Source organism: Mytilus californianus, unplaced genomic scaffold (assembly GCF_021869535.1).
Source record: "Mytilus californianus isolate M0D057914Y unplaced genomic scaffold, xbMytCali1.0.p SCAF_76, whole genome shotgun sequence".
Classification (NCBI taxonomy): domain Eukaryota; kingdom Metazoa; phylum Mollusca; class Bivalvia; order Mytilida; family Mytilidae; genus Mytilus; species Mytilus californianus.
Window position 1 is genome coordinate 396064 of NW_026262730.1, and position 19922 is coordinate 415985.

General features: G+C 33.5%; 1 long non-coding RNA gene across 1 annotated transcript; it reads right to left on the reverse strand.

Annotated features, from left to right (window-relative positions):
* Positions 1-15189: 15189 nt before the first annotated feature.
* Positions 15190-18379, reverse strand: LOC127710396 (uncharacterized). Its single transcript, XR_007986167.1, has 2 exons — positions 18047-18379; positions 15190-16036 (listed from the first exon to the last, which is right to left on the reverse strand). It is a non-coding gene; the product is annotated as an uncharacterized LOC127710396 (long non-coding RNA).
* Between the last annotated feature and the right edge of the window lie 1543 nt (positions 18380-19922).

Below are 19922 nucleotides of genomic sequence, written 5' to 3' on the forward strand. Positions count from 1 at the left end.
AATTGCACATGATTTTTTTTCGCAGAAAAACACGAGTTATTTCATGAATGAAACACTTGTCATTGTTTGAAACTTTCAGTAATAAAAAGTTAGTTTAGCCTTTTTGAACGATTCACTGATTGTGTGAAAATTTGAACAGAAAATGTACGATAAACCTGATAAAATTGCGTTATCTGCAGAATTATTGATAGCTTTCCTTACTATTCACAAGGACATATAACTAACATATTGTCCATGCTATTCCGATCTGAGGTTTTATTCATACATATTCTACCATGGCTGGTGCTGTTCCAAGCTGTCTTCTTTCTCTGCATGTTTCTTGAGAAATATTTGTTTGACCTGGTCAGTCACTATAAAGTGTTACAATTCATATTTAGACGCAACACATAAATAGAGACCAAAAAGGTACCGCTTTCACATGTATGACATGAGAGAATCTAGAAAAAAAATTAAATGTACACATAATTTTTCAACTTTTTTGTGGGACTATCATATAAAATTAAGGAGATATGTAGTTGGAGACTGCTGCTGAATAGAAATGTTCTGGCTCACCTGATACCTGTTTTCAAATTAGTCCATATTAAAGTTTGAAGGGTCCAAAATTAAAATATGTTTGATTTCAACTGACATAAAAATTTTGGTGTTTTTCATATGCTAAATCTACATCTGCAGTTGTATTAGGCTGTGCTTGGCGAAGCATTTTATTGCTTTTTTGTTTGTACTTTATTTTATTTTGGTCATGAAAATTAACTTGTAGTTGTGACGTTGCTTACATTTTTAAAAGATGATAATTAGATAACTTCGCATGGTGACAACACTGACGTTTTCGTAGATTTACTTTTTCCCGGGAATGCTTCATCTGTTGATATATTCCCATTGTGAACGATTTGTGTATATTTAAATATATTAACCGATGTTGAAAGACATGTATAATGTCAAATCATAACAATACAAATTGTTAAGTCTCGAAGAAAACTTGTAAGATTTCCGCAGTTATTTTTGTTGAATAGGTGCAATTGGGTACTCGGTGCAATTTCGGAACGGTGACGTTATAGCCATAAGTGTTTATTGCTTTAATAGGTTGAAATGTGCACCTGATAAAAGTATTCAGTAGAGGGAAAATGTATTGATCAGGTTTAAACTGACGCATAAAATATACAGGCGACTGCATTATTTATATTGCATCCAAATAATGTGTCGGCAGCTTGAATTTCAAAGGATGTAGCCCAAATACTTCCAAGTAACATGCTCTATACCTATCAAAAGTCATGGTATTATCATCATGGGTTATCATAACTCCATCTTCCCATAAAATCTTATTTTGGACAATATGGGTGCATACAATATATATGTGCCTATAAATGTATCACTCAGACTCAAGACGTCAAGTCTCCTTTTACAGCTGTTTTACAGAGTTTGTCAAAGGAAGTACAGTCTACAGATTATCAGATATTGAATTTGAATATATTTTTTTTGTTTATTTCACCTCCATTTGTCTGTGAGATACAGGAATAACCGTGACCACATTCAACAGTATAACCAACTTCATTATCACTGTAACTTGATATGGGAAATTCTGTAGCAGATAAATAATAGTATTCATGGTCAACCAGAGGCAGAGCACCGGATTTTACTACCTCCGGCTACGTTTCTCCCGAAACTTATTGCTTGCAGAGGGTTTTTCTGTGTTCCCATGGCTGGACGGAACTTTTACACTACAAATGTCATGATAAATTATGATATTATAACTGTTAAATGAAGTACCTGTGGTTATTTAGGAAATTTGTCACTGATAATGGAAAGATGAAGCAGACGATGATACATGGCGTAAGATGTTGTTGTCCAAACTTCGGTTATTTCCGTGGTACAATAAAATTTAAATAAGCTACACAAGTTACTAAAATTTCTAAGTTCTTGTTTTTGTAAACAAATAAAAATTCATGTCGTATTTAACATCGAATTTATTCCGTTTTGTCCCGTTTTTTCAAGATCGCGATTAAACGAGAATCTGGCAGCCATCAAACATATAAGGGTTAAACTAATGTCCTGACAATGTCCTGGCGGATATTCCAATGCTAATTTCGTTTTCATTATTTGAAGAATTTACTTTATATTTGGAGCCAAGCAAGAATACAATATTTATTTAATAAATATAAGGAAAAAAAAGAAAAAAAATATTTTTAAGAGTTAGATAACTTAACTTGATCAACTTCGAAATTTTTTTTAAAAAATCGTACGAGATTTAACGAGAGTGACGAAACTTTTTAGATTGATCATGTAGAGAGAGTTATCGTTCTTTATTCCAATTCGCTTCTTCTACCATAAGTGCCAGCTAAAGCTGGCATACTACTTTTCAATTTTTTCAATTTTACCGCTAACGAAATTTAAACAGCTTGCCTGCTGCGATGAAATTCTGTAAAGGACTAAATTACGTCAAAGAATATAACGTCATTCCTGTTAGGTAAATCTAAAACATGAAACACAATGAATTTCTCGTTATTAAGATCTTTAAGATCTTTGTATCTGTAATACGATATATGACAATCGTGCTGTATCAGACACCCATGATGATATAAAAGTAGATTTTAAAGGTCCAACCTTCATCAATGTTAAAGGAGAAGAAATCTCTGAAATCGATTACTTCATATACAAGACAGAAGTCATTCACAAAACCTCAAGATTAACTGATGTAGCATCTAATGTATCTGATCATCATCCGATCATGATCACACTTCCATGTAAATTTTTAAAGAAAGATGACATATTAGAGAGTAAAGTGCAATCAAGAATTAGATGGGACAAAGTTGATATTAACAAATATACTAATATTATAGCACAAGAAACTTTCATCTTATACTGCCCACTTTTGAGGACTTTTCCATTTTCCTTCTTATTTCTTCTTTTGTCATTCTGGTTCTCGTTTTCTTTTCCATCTGTTTTACCGTAGAATGCGCATTGAAGGATTTCTGAGGTGGTATTTGTTTGAGTATTAAACTGATTTAACAGAACTAGTGATAGCAATTAAACAAACAATTGCGGACCTGTATATAAACTGTATATATATATTTGTATGATATTCTGGATGGTGGAGGGTCGTATTTACTAATGCACTCTACTAAGAGGTTGTCCTGAAGGACGGAGAAAGATTCAGCGGTAAGGTAAGGTAATCCGTCAGTGGCCCCAGCGATAGCTGAATTTAAGTCTATTTACTTAAATTCCATTTTTGTATATATGTTGTCTTTAGTTTTTTGTTTGTCAAAAGCTGTATTTTATATGCTTTACGACAATCAAGATTATTTCTTTATTATTTTTATCAATTATTAGATTTTCTACCGTTTAATAAAACAGTTTACGAAAAACAAATATGCGGACATGAACCAACGACAACCACTGAACTACAGGCTCCTGACTTGGGACAGGCACATACAGAATCTTTCTCCAAAACGAGAGACATTGATGAAATTGCACCCTTTTCTCCCTTTGATATTGTATCTGCGTATTGTAACATTAAAATTCAATTTAGTGGTCTAGATGGTTTTCAATAGTTTTATTTGATGACAAAACAGAAATAACAGATATAGCTTAGTATGGAAAATGTTGGTTAAAGTAAAGTTAAAAAGGAGATTTTCTTCATATGATTATAAGTTTTCGGTGGGCGTGTGGTAAGGACTGGTTGAAAGATCTTAATAACGAGAATTTCATTATAAGCAATTTCTTTAAACTGGTCTGAATATCTATGTGTATTTTAAACAATGTTGGATTTCATTCATCGTTTCAGTATTTCTCAAGCAGTGGCTGTACCTTTCCGGTTACTATTTACGTGTTACGTATTATGTAGTGTGACACTTTATAGTTACTGGACATGTTGAACATATATAGGCGACAAAACATCAAAACAGCACCAGATCATTTGACATTCCAACATCAAAAGGAAGAGGATGCAAGCATTCAATTTATATGTGGAGACAGTTTTATAAGTTTTACTTACAGTTGGGACTGATTCCGGCATCCGAGGAATTAACTCTAATGTATTAACATCCCATGTTTTAATGGGATGCCAGGGTCAAAACGAAAGGTGAGTTTGCATGTTTATAGTTGGGATGTCAGCATGCAAACAAAATAATTTCTAAAGATGTCCATAATTTAGATATGAAAATTTTCAATTTAAATTGAGAATCCATTGGTACACAAAAGACCAACCTAATGCCAGGAACATGAAGTACTACTTTTCCCCATTATGGTGATGTTTTGGCGTAAACACAGCATATCGTAATTTCTAAAATAAGAATCAAAATGGCTATTACTCAATTCGTATGTGAATCTTTGGTTTTTTTGTTGGATTTGTTGGTTTAACTACACTAGGTTATAAGCAAACTATTGTTGTCTTTTTTCAAAACTGGACATTATTGTTGAATTATTGGTTATAAATCTTTGGTATTTCTTAAAACCGATCGTCGTAACTATTCATGATGTTATAGACATTTATCAGATACTTAGTAGTACATACTGGTAAATTGTATCTGTAATACGATATATGACAATCGTGCTGTATCAGACACCCATGATGATATCGATGACAGTAACGATAACAAAGGCTTTATCACGTCATCGATATCAGTCACGTGCACGTTAACGTTGCAAAGACATTAAAAAAGCCCTAATCTGTATAACGTATTGTAACATGAGTAACGTGAAAAAAACATATACTTGAGGTATATAATAACATGAACAAAGTGCGTATGATATGGCTTTTTCAATAGCACACATCTTATCAACCTTCAACCAATATAATTCATCGGACAGAGCTCTTGTGATTATATTGGTGTCTCGGGTTGCTACGGATGTGATATTGATAAAGCCAGTGATATTCGCTATGTACATTACGCCGTTTCAGTCATTAGCAAAGTTTCAACAGTGAGAATGTTTTTTTTTTCTTTTATTGTGACAGTCCTTGAAAAATTAATGCTGCCGAAACTTAGGACTGGAACATTATTTTTAATAATTATTGATTTTGAAATCAGTATTGCCCATTTAATTATTGATTTGTTTTTGCTCTGCATGTGAAGATGACATGAACGTTCCTCTCGTATGAACCAGTTGAATGCTGTCATTTTAACGTAAATGTATTACTAAGTACGAATTAAAATATCAAACATATGAAAGTCTATTTTGATATTGTCAAAACTAAAAAGGCTAAAAAAAACTTCCTTATTTTCCATAATTTGTTAGTGATGATGCGTGTTTATATATTTATATTACTTTTATTTGCATTCTGTTGTGATCAGACCTTATGTTAGTATATTTTTCATACATATGTCATTCTCTCATCAATCAGTCGGTATCTGTTTTTTTGTCGCCTTTATATATAATGGGGGGCAAAAGTATAAAGAATAACTGTGAAAAATAAAAGAATTGGGTAATACAATACATATTACAGAAATGAATGACACAAGAATAAAGAAATCATATATCTACACAGAAATTTAATTGTAAAATAGTTTTATCAGAATTTCATAGAACAAGCGTTATTTTTTATATTTTGAATCTTTCGTCTCTCTTCTAAAGATAAAGAAAAATGCCCCAAAAAAAATATAATACAGAAATAAAGAACTCTCCATCCAGAACCTATAACATGTGGATAGTTCCTTGGCAGGGATTAATGGCTTGTAATTGTGTGAGATTTCGCCGTGTTTTCCAGGAATATTGCCACCCTGTTTCTCAATTTAGCTTATTTCTAATTGTAACGTTGTCTCAGTAACATTTCCTCAATGATCTAATTTATTGTCAATCTAAAACTGGCTAAGTTAGTGTAACATTTATATCTGATTTGCACGTAAACTGGTAGGGACATTTTGTTGTTACAATGTCTCATTTTAAACTTGAAATTTCTCATTTAGAATTGATAAGAAAGCATGCTACATTTGTAAGTGTTAGACACGCAGGTGATGTTTTTTTTTCGAATCCTGGTTCGATGATACAAAATAACCTCTAAATTTTTACAGACTATGTTTGTTTTTTTCAGATTCAGTTCAAATTTGCCGACCTTAATTTGCAGAACCTATTCACTGTTAAATTATGTTGTTGCCGTCAGAATATGCATTTTTCCCGCTGAAACACAAATCTATCAAATAGTTTTATTTTGTAGATGCTTATGCATTATCTGTTGAGGTATCTCAAAAACAATCAGAAAACGAAGCAGGGCTACTTGGAGACAACGGGACAGAAATAGAATGTTTATACACACAGGAAAATTATATTTCACAAATCTTCTATGTTTCTTTTGTGGCTTTCAACAGAAGCAGCATAACTTTTGAGACAATAGCAACATATATAGTCAGGAGCCTGTTGTTCAGTGGATGTCGTTTGTTGGTGTAGTTCATAGGTGTTTTTCGTTTCTCATCGTTTCAACATTTTTTTATATAGATTAGACCGTTGGTATTCCTGTTTGAATTGTTTTACACTAGTCATTTGTGGGCCCTTTATAGCTTGCTGTTCGGTGTGAGTCAAGGCGCCGTGTTGAAGGCCGTACTTTGACCTATAATTGTTAACTTTTTATACATTGTGACTTGGATGGAGAGTTGTCTCATTGGCACTCATACCACATCTTCTTATTTATACAAACCAACCCCCGCTGTTAACCAATGTCGGACAGTATTTGAAAGGAAGAGTGACACTGACGTCTATAATACAATCATCAACAAAAGCAGTTATTACAATTAACAAACTCATGTGCATAGATGACACCTTCTATAAATGTCACGGGAATTACTTGGATTCCAGTGGTAGTCAAAATCAAATGCCAAACAACATAAGCATTTCAGTACAAGGTATTTAATATGTAATGTTATATCACTATAGCCGTTAAAAAGTAATATCAGAAGCAAATTAACACCAAAAGTGAAGGTGAAGGACAGACACCATGAACACCGCCCTGGCCTCTCCCTCCCCCATACAAAGTATATGGTCGTCCCCTAACAAAACGTATTTCTGAATCACAACATGCACAATAGGCAAAAGAAAATAAACTATACACCTTCGTTTAAAACCTTTCTAGGACAGTATTTATAAGTAATGGTAACACTGCAGTCGGGATAAGCGACAAGACAGGCGGTGCCGATTTAGGTGGTTTGCAAGATATAAAACTGAGCAACACCAATCTCACTTAAAACCTGGGGTGATCACAGGTGCTCCGGAAGGGTAAGATATTTAGATTGATAATGATCGATCAAACATATGATTTGAAACCATAATACTACACAAGACTTTGGTTAATGATATTCAACGGCGGGGAGGGGGGGGATTTGAAAAGGAGTAGGACACTGGAGAATATAACATAAGCATCTAGACAACAAGCATAGTGTTTAACACGCTCATGCATGTCATGTGCATAGATAACACATTGATTTGTATAAAAAAACGTTTTGTTGGAAAAATAGACTCTTTCAAACATAATGAACGTTTCGATAAATGGTACATTTATATTAAACCATGAAACACGTTAAAATACCGGACGTCTTTTAGAACAAACACAAATGAAGAGAAGTTGGTTTGGCTTTATGATGCAAGGTCGTACGCTTTAAATGAAATAAGAACTATTCTACCATTGTCTACTAAGTACCAAAGTTCTGTAATTTGAATCTCAATCAATGCCTTCTCTTTTACAACGTTAGAGATGTTCTAGTATATCTTTCATAAAAGGGAAAATTGAAGATCAAATCTGCTTTGTATCATGTATTCGATTTCTGACATAGCTGTTTCACTTTGTTCTTCCTCTGGATCGTTTTCTATGATTTACCATATTGTTCCCCTCGCCCTATCAATTAAATAGTTTGTCTTCAGCAAAATAAGTTAATGGGTTTGGTTAGAGGCGACTTGGGTTTCATTCGCTGCATAGTAGATTGGTTTTTGGAGCTCAGAATTGACATACAATATTAATGTTATCTGAAATTGTCCAAAACAACTAGAAATACCTAGGTACATGTATAGAAAAAAAATATTGTCATGTCTAAACAAACATGAAGCTTCTTTAGACATTTCTATTAGCATGTCCAATTCAAGAAAATATCAAATAGATATGAATTTAGTGACACATTTAGAAACATAGTGAAAACTGAAAGCAGGAAAACTTAGCAGCGTACATCGTGCTTAATTCGAAAATTAAGTTCTTTCAACCACTAAATTAAGATTAAAGAATTTTGGTATTTGGTATGATTTAATCAAAAAGAACGGACTGCAATAAATTTTGATTCACTGCAATTTTCATTCTCAAAATGGTTTGTTTTGAATCTTTGCAAAATGGCGGTTATATATATACACGTAAGGGAATTAGTTAAGAGCGATTACTTTTATGGATTCTCTCAAAGTTTACAGTCATAATTATCTAGCGGTGTTCCGTGTAAAATTGTTTCCAAAAATCGAATTTGTTCATAACTTTTTATTTAATATATTTATTTAAATCGGTCCTTCCCTAATTTGATCATCGGCATTGCTAAATGAATTATTGCCAGAGTTATTGTGAGGTGACACGTCCAGGTATTCAAGCGATTTACTGTCGGGCTTAAAATTCTTATTACATAATGCAGGTGCATGCATCGCTTCACTTCTGAGCGTATCGGCGCTGGACGTTTGCGCTTTTTCATAGGACATTTGCACTTCAATTTGTAGGACATTTGCGCTTTTTAAAAAAGTACATTTGCGCCTTTTATATAGGACATTTGCGCTTTTATAATATTTGCTTCTTATGACTCCCCTCCTGAGTTAAGTCATAATTTTCATTATTGTTAAAAGATTAATAGTCGTTTCAAAGCACATTCGTGTTTATAAGTTATATCACAGCACATTAATATAGTTAAATATAGCTAAAAGTAAAACTTCCAAAGACTTAAAGACATCACAGGTCAGTTTTCGCTTAATATCTGAAGCTCAGGGAATGAACAAATTTAGCTCTTGTAATCTGTCCTGACTGGTATTTCGCCTACATTTCAAATAGATATTCTAGTTTCTCTTTCTCAACTCTTGACTGAGGTCCCTGTTCATCAATATAACGAATTGTATTGTAATTAACCGACTGTTGTTTAATGATAAAAATCCATCTTTTTCTTTTACTAGTCTTTAACCTTAAACTCTATGTTCAAGACTGTGTCAATGTGAACTAACTTACTACATATAAAATTCACTAAAATTACAGGTAGACAAGTATAGGTAAAAAGCGCAAATGTCCGGTCAATTTAATACAGGTGTATCAAAATTTAAAGCGCAAATGTCCATAGTGTTTGGAGCGCAAATGTCCTATCGTGTTACAGGTAAAAAAGCGCAAACGTCCTGTGCCCGACCGTATCACAGTAATCGGCCGGTAACTTGGAACGTTCCATTTAAAAACTTTCAGATGTAAAATACATCATGAGTACATATTTTTTGTCTTGAGTCCGACAGTGATAGACTAGTTACTACTAAACTCACATGTGTATACAATTTTACTACCACTTGTTTATGAATGACATTTCTGGTGTAAAGAATGATATTTATGAAAATGTTAATAATTCCAGCTAAAGGTTTGATAAAAAAAATCTATTTAGATATTTTCCAAGGGTAAAATTTAAAAAAAAATAAGTATATATTCGTTGTCAATAATTATGGACATTTCGAAAGATATAAATATATTCATTTCACAAAAATGTACGCACTTGTCGATCATTGGTTATACAAATAGAAAGTTACAGAACTATTATAGATACATGTAGTCACAATTCATAATATATATATTGAAAATAAGAGAGAAACCGCCAGCACCAATCTGATTTAAATTCAGATCTATATCTAACTTGCTTTTGCATCATCGAATTTATGATCATAGTAAAATCACATTTATATTTCAATTAAATTGTTCTAGAACAGTTTAAGAAATTCGTCGTCACAATTGTTAGTTATATTGTATAATAATGTGAACCTGGTGAAATAGCACGTTAAGTTCCGACTTAGTGTGACTATCTTGTACAAAGTAGGCTTCTAATAATACCTATTGTCAATTTCCTGTTCCGACATGCATGTAATATACGCCACTGGACGATAAAATTCCATTCCATCATTATCGTTTTTGTCAACTATTGCTGGTGTTTTTGCTTTTTTTACACGTACATATACAATCTAATTAAAATATAGATCTCGGATTTCGTTATACTACGTTATACTACATACGAGGATCTAACATCTACCCGTATAAGGTTTCACTTCTGAAGGATTTTGCATGTGACTTTTTCAACCAATCAGATTTCTAGTTATCCAATCTGAACAGCGCACGCGGAACATATTTACTTGAATGAGGTTCATTGAAAGGTCCCGAGGGTATCCAAAAATAAAAACAATGGGACTTAAAATTTATCGCTTCGATTGTTAATCGTTTGGAAATAGTTTTTAAATCTCTTTCGTCGTCATATTGTAACTATAGCCATGAATATTTGAAATATGTGACGTTTGTCAAAGTTTTCAGATGTGCCTCATATGCTTTATGACTTGAGGTCGGATCGTAATCGTGGAAATTAAAGAGTACAGTAAACACTGTTAAACTGTACACTATAGCACTGCCAGTGGCGGATCCAGGGGGGGTGGGGGGGGGGGGGGGGGGGGGGGGGGTGGCTTCCGGGGGTTGGAACCCCCCTTTTTTTGACGATCAATGCATTTGAATGGGGACATATAGTTGGAACCCCCCCCTCTTTATCCTGGGTTAGGAACCCCTCCCCCTTTTATAAATGGCTGGATCCGCCCCTGACTGCTTCCCTCTGCCAGACGTGGATCAAGGATTTTGATAAGGGGTGCAAACTATGCATAGTTTGAATGGGACATGTAAAAAGTCTAAGCATTGATAAACCATACATATATATGTTTAGCGCCACAAGCACCCTCCTCGGCTTGCATACAGAAAAAAAAACTATCCTCTATTAGCTGCTCTGGTGAAGTTTTTTTTAGCTCAGTTGGTCGAGTCTACTAGAGAGGTGCCTTACTGTACGAATTTTTGTGAACTGTCAGGGGGGGGGGGGCTCTTTTATTTTGTATCTAGTAAGAAAAAAATCTTAGGTAGTAGGCTATATATTTAAATACATGTGTATTTCCTATACAATTCCCATGCTGTAGCAGATACATATATACAAAAAACCAATCCTAGTCTATCATTGACATAATAATTGATAAATAAAATTCGAACTTGATCTGTAACTTGTCATGATAAAACAATACACCAAAAATCAAATCAATATCTTCAAGCACGAAGAAAAAAAGTGTGGAAAACTGATTTGCCAGACTGACGGATGGACAGACAGACGGACGGAGTGCAAACCTAAAGTCCCCTTCGACTTTGACGGTAGGGGACTAATAACCAAGGCATTTTGTAATATCAATATATGATTTAGATAGCTGTGAATTTAGCTTGAACTGAAAATTCTTGCTTTTCTACCTTTTAAATAAATCCTTACATTTACAGCTAGCAATAAACCTGACTTCCAAATAACCTTGCATTTTGTAAGATCAATATATGATTGAGATAGCTGTAGAGTTTTATAAAAATCCAAGTTAATTTGAAAAAGTTACATAGGGAGCTACCATTTGATTTTTAGGGGGGGTGGGGGGGGGGGGCTAGGATGAAATTTGAAAAAAATAGGCAGGACAGGAATTTTGAGTAAAAAAAAGGCAGGATGAGACACTTGCGAAAAAAAGTCAGGCCACACTTAAAAATATTTTGGTTTGCCCAAACCCTACCCAAAGGTAGAGACAGTGGGTAGGTAGGTAGGCATTTTCTTTTTTTTTCGGTAAAGAGTAATTGAAGTGTCAGATGATTTTTAGTCTTCATGCCTATCTGATTAAAAAAAAACTTTTTCACATCAGGACAATAAAAGATTTTGAGTAGGCAGCTGTTATATGGGTAGATAGGGTTAGGGCAAACAAACATATTCTTTTTTATGGCCTCAGGATGACAATTTAAAAAAAAGTCAGGATAAACTTAAAAAAAAGGCAGGACCGAATAGAGTGAAAAATAAAAAGGCAGGACAGATATTACAGCTAAAAAAAAAAGCAGAACAAATTTTTTATCCTAGCCCCCCCCCCCCCCCCCCCCCCCCATAAAAATCAAATGGTAGCTCCCTTAGTCCAAAATGAAAATTCTAGCTTTTTTTACCTATTAATCAAATTTTTAAATTTGAAAGCAATAAACTAAATTATAAATAACCTGTCATTTTTTAAGATCAATATATACTTCACATAGAAGGGCTGCAGAAGTCATATGCAGAATATAGTGGCCCTATTGCTTCAAAGTGTCTGCAAAATAGACCAAAATCATAAATAATAAATCATGAAAAAGGTCAAGGTCAGAAAAAATGCCTGTGTCGGACATGTTCACCTTAAAATCATTCCATACACCAAATGTAGAGGCCTAATTGCTAGTTTGAAAAATAGACTTAACCACAACAACTAAAGATTGAACCATGAAAAAGAGGTCAAGGTTCGATGAAAACTGCTAGTCCAAAATGCACATGTACATCTAACAATTATTCTATACACCAAATATAGTTGACCTATTGCTTATAGAATCTGAGATACAGACTTGACCATAATACATTTGTAAAGTGAAAACTTTATTCAAATAGTTTATGCTGCTGCATGATTATGCTGATTGTAATCCCTAAGTGTCACATTTTGCAACAATGGTCTCAGGTGACACAAAAACTATTTCATTAAATTCAATCACATTTCATGTGCCTGTACCAAGTATAAACCCTGTTGTATACTTGTAGTACATGTTGCATGGCCTATAGTTTTTATTTTTTTATTTTTAGAATTGTGTATTAAATGCATATGACAGATCTATATAAAATAGATGTGGTACATTTTTGTACATGTAGTGATGTGATGTACATGTACATGAATGATTATCACAGACACAATGAACAAGATATTTCTGCTGAATTTATTCACTACTTTTATAGACACATTAAAGACTAGAGCTTGACATATTGCATAGACAATTGCCTTTCCTTCTATTGAAGCCTTATATATACATGTAGGTTTCATTCTAGATGTCATTTAATTATTTTTTGCTATTTCAGTTGCTGTCGGTCTATTACAAAGCAGGGTTATTATTCACATCACATAAACATATTCTTGTCCTGAATATGCATATTAATTTGCCACTGGACTGTAAGCACCTATCCATCATCATCATCATCATCATTAACATATATATATAAACGTTTCATGTATAGTATCTCTTCTTGTTCATATGTAAACTTTGAACTACTGCTTTATATACATTGTGTAGAATCTGAGAAATGGAATTAACCACAATATATATTAATTTGCACAAAAAAATAACCTTAATCACTGATGGGTAAAATGAGGTTGGGGTCACATGAACACCGTCTTTTGTTTGATTTTATTTTTACCTAATGTACATGTATATACCTTAATTTTTTTATTTAGATATCTGTAGACTTATAAATTGAAACAAGAGTGCACACACTGAAATGTCTCGCCTACTATACTGACCATTGATTTTATGTTGATAGTCCTACTTATAAAGTTTTACTACAAGTATCACATTAACATTTATGATCCAAGAAAATGAGGTCAAGGTCAGATAAACCAAGGCGGAAATACATGTACACCTTTAATACAATCATTCCATACACAGAATATAGATGACCTATTGCTTGTAGTATAAAACAAACAGACCAAACCATGGAAATTCCATATGGAACAATGAACCATGAAAATGAAGTCAAGGTCAGATGATACCAACATGTACCAGACAGACATACATGCATACACCTTACAATCATTCCTTACCCCAAATATAGTTGACATATTGCTTAAAGTTTAAGGGAAACAGACCAAAACACAAAAACTTAACATTGAGCAATGAACCGTGAAAATTAGGTCAAGGTCAAATAAAACCTGCCAGACTGATTGCCAGACTGATATGTACATTGTAAAATATTTCCATACACCAAATATAGTTGACCTACTGCATACAGTATTAGAAAAACAGACCAAAACACAAAAACTAAACTAGTACCACTGAACCATGAAAATGAGGTCAAGGTCAGATGACACCTGCCAGTTGGACATGTACACCTTACAATCATTACATACATGTATGCCAAATATAGTAGACCTATTGCTTATAGTATCTGAGATATGGACTTGACCATGAAAACTTAACCTTATTCTCTGATCCATGAAACGAGGTCGAGGTCAAATGAAAACTGTCTGACAGGCATTAGGACCTTGCAAGGTACGCACATACCAAATATAGTTATCCAATTACTCATAATAAGAGAAAAATTAACATTACAAAAAATCTGAACTTTTTTTTCAAGTAGTCACTGAACCATGAAAATGAGGTCAATGACAATAGACATATGACAGACGGAAACTTCATATCATAAGGCATCTATATACAAAGTATGAAGCATCCAGATCTTCTACCTTCTGCAATATTAAGCTTTTAAGAAGTGAGTTAACGCTACCGCATCACTATCCCTAATTACACAAAATTTAGATTATTTTTTAACTTTTGTGATAAAATGGTGATATACATGTATGTGCTCAGTTGATACAACATTTTACAATTTTTATGCATCTTGGGACTCGCAAGTTTTGAAAATGATGAGTCCAGACTGATTATGATGAGTCCTGGACTCGCCTTAGTGAGAACCTGGGGCTCGACAAAAAATTGAGAGACAAGTTGAACCCCGTCTGACAACACATGTAAACCTTTGATCCCATACATAGTAATATAGTTATCGTATTACTTATAATATGCCACAAATTCACTTGATAAAACACTACACATGTAGTTTTTTAAGGAGCACTGAACAATGAAAATGGAATAAGGACAATGGACATATGTCTTGACAGAAACTTCTAAACATAAGGATTCCATATACATTATGATTTTAAGTATGACAAATCCATGATTTCTACCCTCTGAAATATAAAACTTCATATAAATAGTAAATGTTGTTGTCCGATTAGCATTTCATGTCTTGCATGTCTTGTATTCTGAAACTTTTGTCACAGACAGGACATAACTGGAGACCTTGGAGTAATTAAGCCTACTTATACATGTTATAAGCCTCATGGTGATAGTCAGTAAATAAAAGGTACATTTATCTGGAGGAAAATGAACAAGGAAGATACAAAAAGTGAAGGTAGTCTTCAGTTCCAGAACAGACATAGTTGTCAGAAATTTTTTTTTTTATTATATGGTTTATCCGTTCAAATAAAGACAGAAGAAGTCTATCTATTACTAAAATATAAGTGTGCTGTACTGCATTTTATTTAATGAACGTATAGCACTGTCAACATGTACAATGTACCTGACAACAACCAAGCAACAATCTTTTAGTTCACAAGTACAACAGCTTGATCCATAGTTGATCCAAAATGTGCAGAATGCTATTATGGTGGGAGGTTCAAATTCACTTTATACTTCTCTACTTTGAATATTGTATCCTATATCACCTTCATTGCTGGTGATCATCATGTCATGTACATGTAGAACTTATTTTTAAACTTCTATTGGAAACCAGATTGGTCAAATATGTCTTCATAACGAGTTGAAAATATGGAATGTCTTGGACTAGGTACCGTGGCTTCCAAAGATTTAAAGATTGTCTGATGGTCTTAAATCTGTATTGTATATGCCTGTTACATGTATAAATGAAAAAGGCTTTTATATCTTTGCTTTTGTACAGACATCATTGACATTTATATTAGCAAACAATTTGCTTTTCATGGCATATCTATTTGTTTGGCGGCTGAACATTTCCAAATGCATGTTTGTTTTTCACATCCTTTTTAGTTTTCTGATGAAAATGCTGTTGCTTCCAGTTGATACAGATTCTATAGCTGAGCCTGTGTCTGGCCATTTCTTTATGTCTAGCATGTGTGTGAATTATTCACAGTGACTCTCAATTTCATTTCCCCAAACTTTCTGTGTCTGATTCCTTTCAATGAAGCTATATAGACCAGGGAAGAATGTCTGCTCCTGAAATATCAATTTAAATATATTTATGGAATATTCTGATTTCAAAACAATGCTGACTCCATTATAAAGCTTATTTAAGATTATTTAACATCCGTTTCAGAGGAAATCATTAAATTTTTTTCTTTAATAATTATTACTAGCTTTTCCAGACTAAAAGATGAAGAAAAAATGTACATGCATGTTTGTTTAGGGTTTCCCTACCTACATGTACATACCCTGTTACTTAATACTAGTGTTTATTCAAACACATTTTAGTTGATATGTTCCTCTGGTTAATGACAGAATGTTTTATTGTCCTTAAATAAATGTTACTTACAGATATACATGTAGGTTATCTAAAAGTAAATTTATAAATTGACGCTGTGAATCCATTTCTAGGATCCACATCTTCTTATCTTTGAACATTTTTTAGGGAAATAAAAAGACTGGCCCTTGAGTAATCCTTTTTGGGATTAGTCCTTGAGGTGTGGATTCCCTAATCAAATTTGTACGTACATGTATTTATTATCAGAATCTGTACACAAATCTTTAAACTTGTATTTCATTTCATTTCACATTTTTTACTTTTTGTTTAGCATACTAGTAATGTTACAAATGAAAACAAAGCAGTGGCGGACCCAGAAATTTTCTTCATAATGGGGGCCTGTATAGCCATGCTTCAGTGATTCCCTATATAAACAACTAAATTTTTCCAAAAAAGGGGGCCCGAGACCCCTGAGCTCCCCCTCTAAATCCGCCTCTGCAAAGTTACTCAATCATGTAGTTAAAGCTAAATATTTGAGTATAAAAGACTACAATAAATGGGGAATGTGTCCATAGGACACAGATGATGCCCACTCTTGCAGATCATATAAAGTTATAAAACGACATAACTGAAGAACGGTAAAAGTGATGCTACCCAAATTTGTGCTTGATCTGAGTTTTTTTGGTAATAAGTATTGTGTATAAATTTCATAACATTTGGTTGAGGCAAACTAAAGTTAGAGAATGGAAACGAAAAATTCAGCAATTTTACCATTTGTTCTGGAACGGTTAAAGTAACACTTTTTGCCTCTTTCGACTGATTTTTATAGTTCGTTCTTATATTGTACTGTTACACCACTGTCCCAGGTTAGGGGGAGGGTTGGGATCCCGCTAACATGTTTAACCCCGCCACATTCTGTATGTATGTGCCTGTCCCAAGTCAGGAGCCTGTAATTCAGTGGTTGTCGTTTGTTTATGTGTTACATACTTGTTATTCGTTCATTTTTTTGTACATAAATTAGGCCGTTAGTTTTTCTCGTTTGAATGTTTTACATTGTCATCTCGGGGCCTTTTATAGCTGACTGTGCGATATGGGCTTTGCTCATTGTTGAAGGCTGTACGGTGACCTATAGTTGTTAATTTCTGTGTCATTTGGTCTCTTGTGGAGAGTTGTCTCATTGGCAATCATACCACATCTTCTTTTTTATATGTACATAAACAGGATGAACTTATTTTTCTCACAAAGCATTAAACTAATATTTAATGAACACTGAAACACTAATTGCCATTCTGACCCACTGTTGCTGAGTCCAAGAATAGTGAACAATTAATTTCTTTCTTGGCAGAAAATTTCCCCTAACAATTATCTGGAGCACCACATGATATCAACATGTATCAGTGTGTGACAGAAGTAAAAAAAGTATGCTGATATTAAAACTTCTCCTGCATGTGCTGGCATAAGTATACATGTATATCTTTGCAAGTACACAGTAGAATATCATTAATAAGATGACATTATGATTTATATACTATTACCAATGAATTTAGATTTATCTGATCCCATATCTTCATTGACTGTAAATTATAATTTTTTGGTAGGAGAATTTATAGGAGAATGAAGACTTGCAATGTATTTTCTGGGATATTGTCATGTTTTTTTTAAAGTACACTGTGAATCCTCCACAAAGATTTTTTTAATAAACACTCGAGAAGTTGCCCAATGATAGAAAAATGTCAACCTTTAATACTCTATTTTCGAGAATTTACCTTTGAATGCAGACTTGATTATCGGGTAGCAGATATCTGGTATGTAAACTCTTTCCATAGCCCGTTTGAAGCATGTTGGAAGCCTGACCATGCAATCTTTGATTTCCAAAATTTGTCTCTTCTCAAATTTCAATTCTTTCACTTTGTACTAAGGCAAAATTTCAGTTAATGCATTTTCTATGTTGTTTTTCTATTTCTACGTCGCCATCTTCAACTTGTTCCTAGGTCGCGTTTATAAGGAGCATTCTGATTGGTCGATATAAATACTTTCTGGGGTCAAATATTACGTTATATAAGGTCACAAAAGTGAAACCTTGTAGGGTACTTGTTAGATCCTCGTATGTAGTATAACGAAATCCGAGATCTATATTTTAATTAATTTGGTACATATATACACTCCAAGTTGTCCCTATTATATCTCATTTATATAAAAGGTTATACATTGTATATATATATATCATAGATATTTAATGCAAAGGAAATTCTAAAGATGAAAGTCCATTAGGCTGAAATAATTCGACAATGCTTCGAATTAGATATAAACAGAGCATGTCAAAAAACTGTCAAATGCCGAATTCCAGCGGTTCATTTGTAAAATAGATGCAAAGAGAACACTCGGTATCTGAGTGAATCTACGTCTCGATCAGCTTCATAAATTGATTACAAAATAATCAAGATTTACGACTTTACTTAAATAAAAAGATGTGGGCTATAATGGCCAATGAGATAAACTATGCATCAGAGACCGAATTAGCCCTAACTAAGTTTAAGAGGACACAACAAACATATTTTTTTTGCATTATACGCTCGGGAATAATACTTCTTACTATTTTGCATGTATTATTAGCAAATGCGATATTTCACCTCTGGTCAACAAAAGCGATGCTTTTGTTTATTTGACAAGCTTAATTTCGGATTAAATGATCATACAAGTACGGAGGCTAGGATTTATAATTCGGGTTGGCTTATGCCGACTCCGTGTTATACCCCTGTCCCGTACTCGTTATTTTTCACATAAAACATTTAAATTTCAGTTCGTTAAGTTATCATATAAGTATCATTATTCAAATTTCGTCTAAAAACTTACACACCAGAGACGAAAAGTGACGTATGGCTGAAAGAAAGAAAATGACAACACTAAGCTGTATATAAATATATGAATGTGGTGTGTTTTTGATATTACATGATTTTTTTAAACTTTTAACCATGATGACTGAAATGTTATGTTTATGAAGCTCTAATGTCGTGTTAAAAAAAATGCAATTGCCTCATAGAAAAAGCGCAAATGTCCATTAAAAAAGTGCAAACGTCAAAACCGCCACCCCGTGTCAAACATAGCCAACAACCCGCATGTGGCGTTCTACACGGTGAATGTATTGCCTAATGGGTACAGGCCTCCATGGAGAAAATGGTTTAGACAGTAAAACTCCAATCTCTCTTATAAGAAAGCACATTCTACCAATATTAACCTATGGTTTGGAAATTTTATTACCAAAAGGTAAAACACTAAATGATATTTCTATTGACTACAAAAAAATAGATTAAACAAAGGAGTAGACCCGGTAAGACCCCTGTTTGGCCCCAAAATATAGTATTTTTACAAATTAGTTAAAATGTAAACTTTAAGCTATTTATTGGAAAGAAGAATACTTCTGTTTCATAAATATGGGCGGATTTTGACAATACAATGCACATTCATCAGGTAATAGCATCATACATTCATGCAATATTACTTAAATCTTCACAATTTTAGCATTTGTGCTAATTTTAAGGCGGTTTTTGTCTAAAATGGAAGTGGCCGCATTTGTGTTCAGTCTTAATATTTAAATATATGTTGTATTTGATGATAATACATAACATATATAAAGGTTGATTC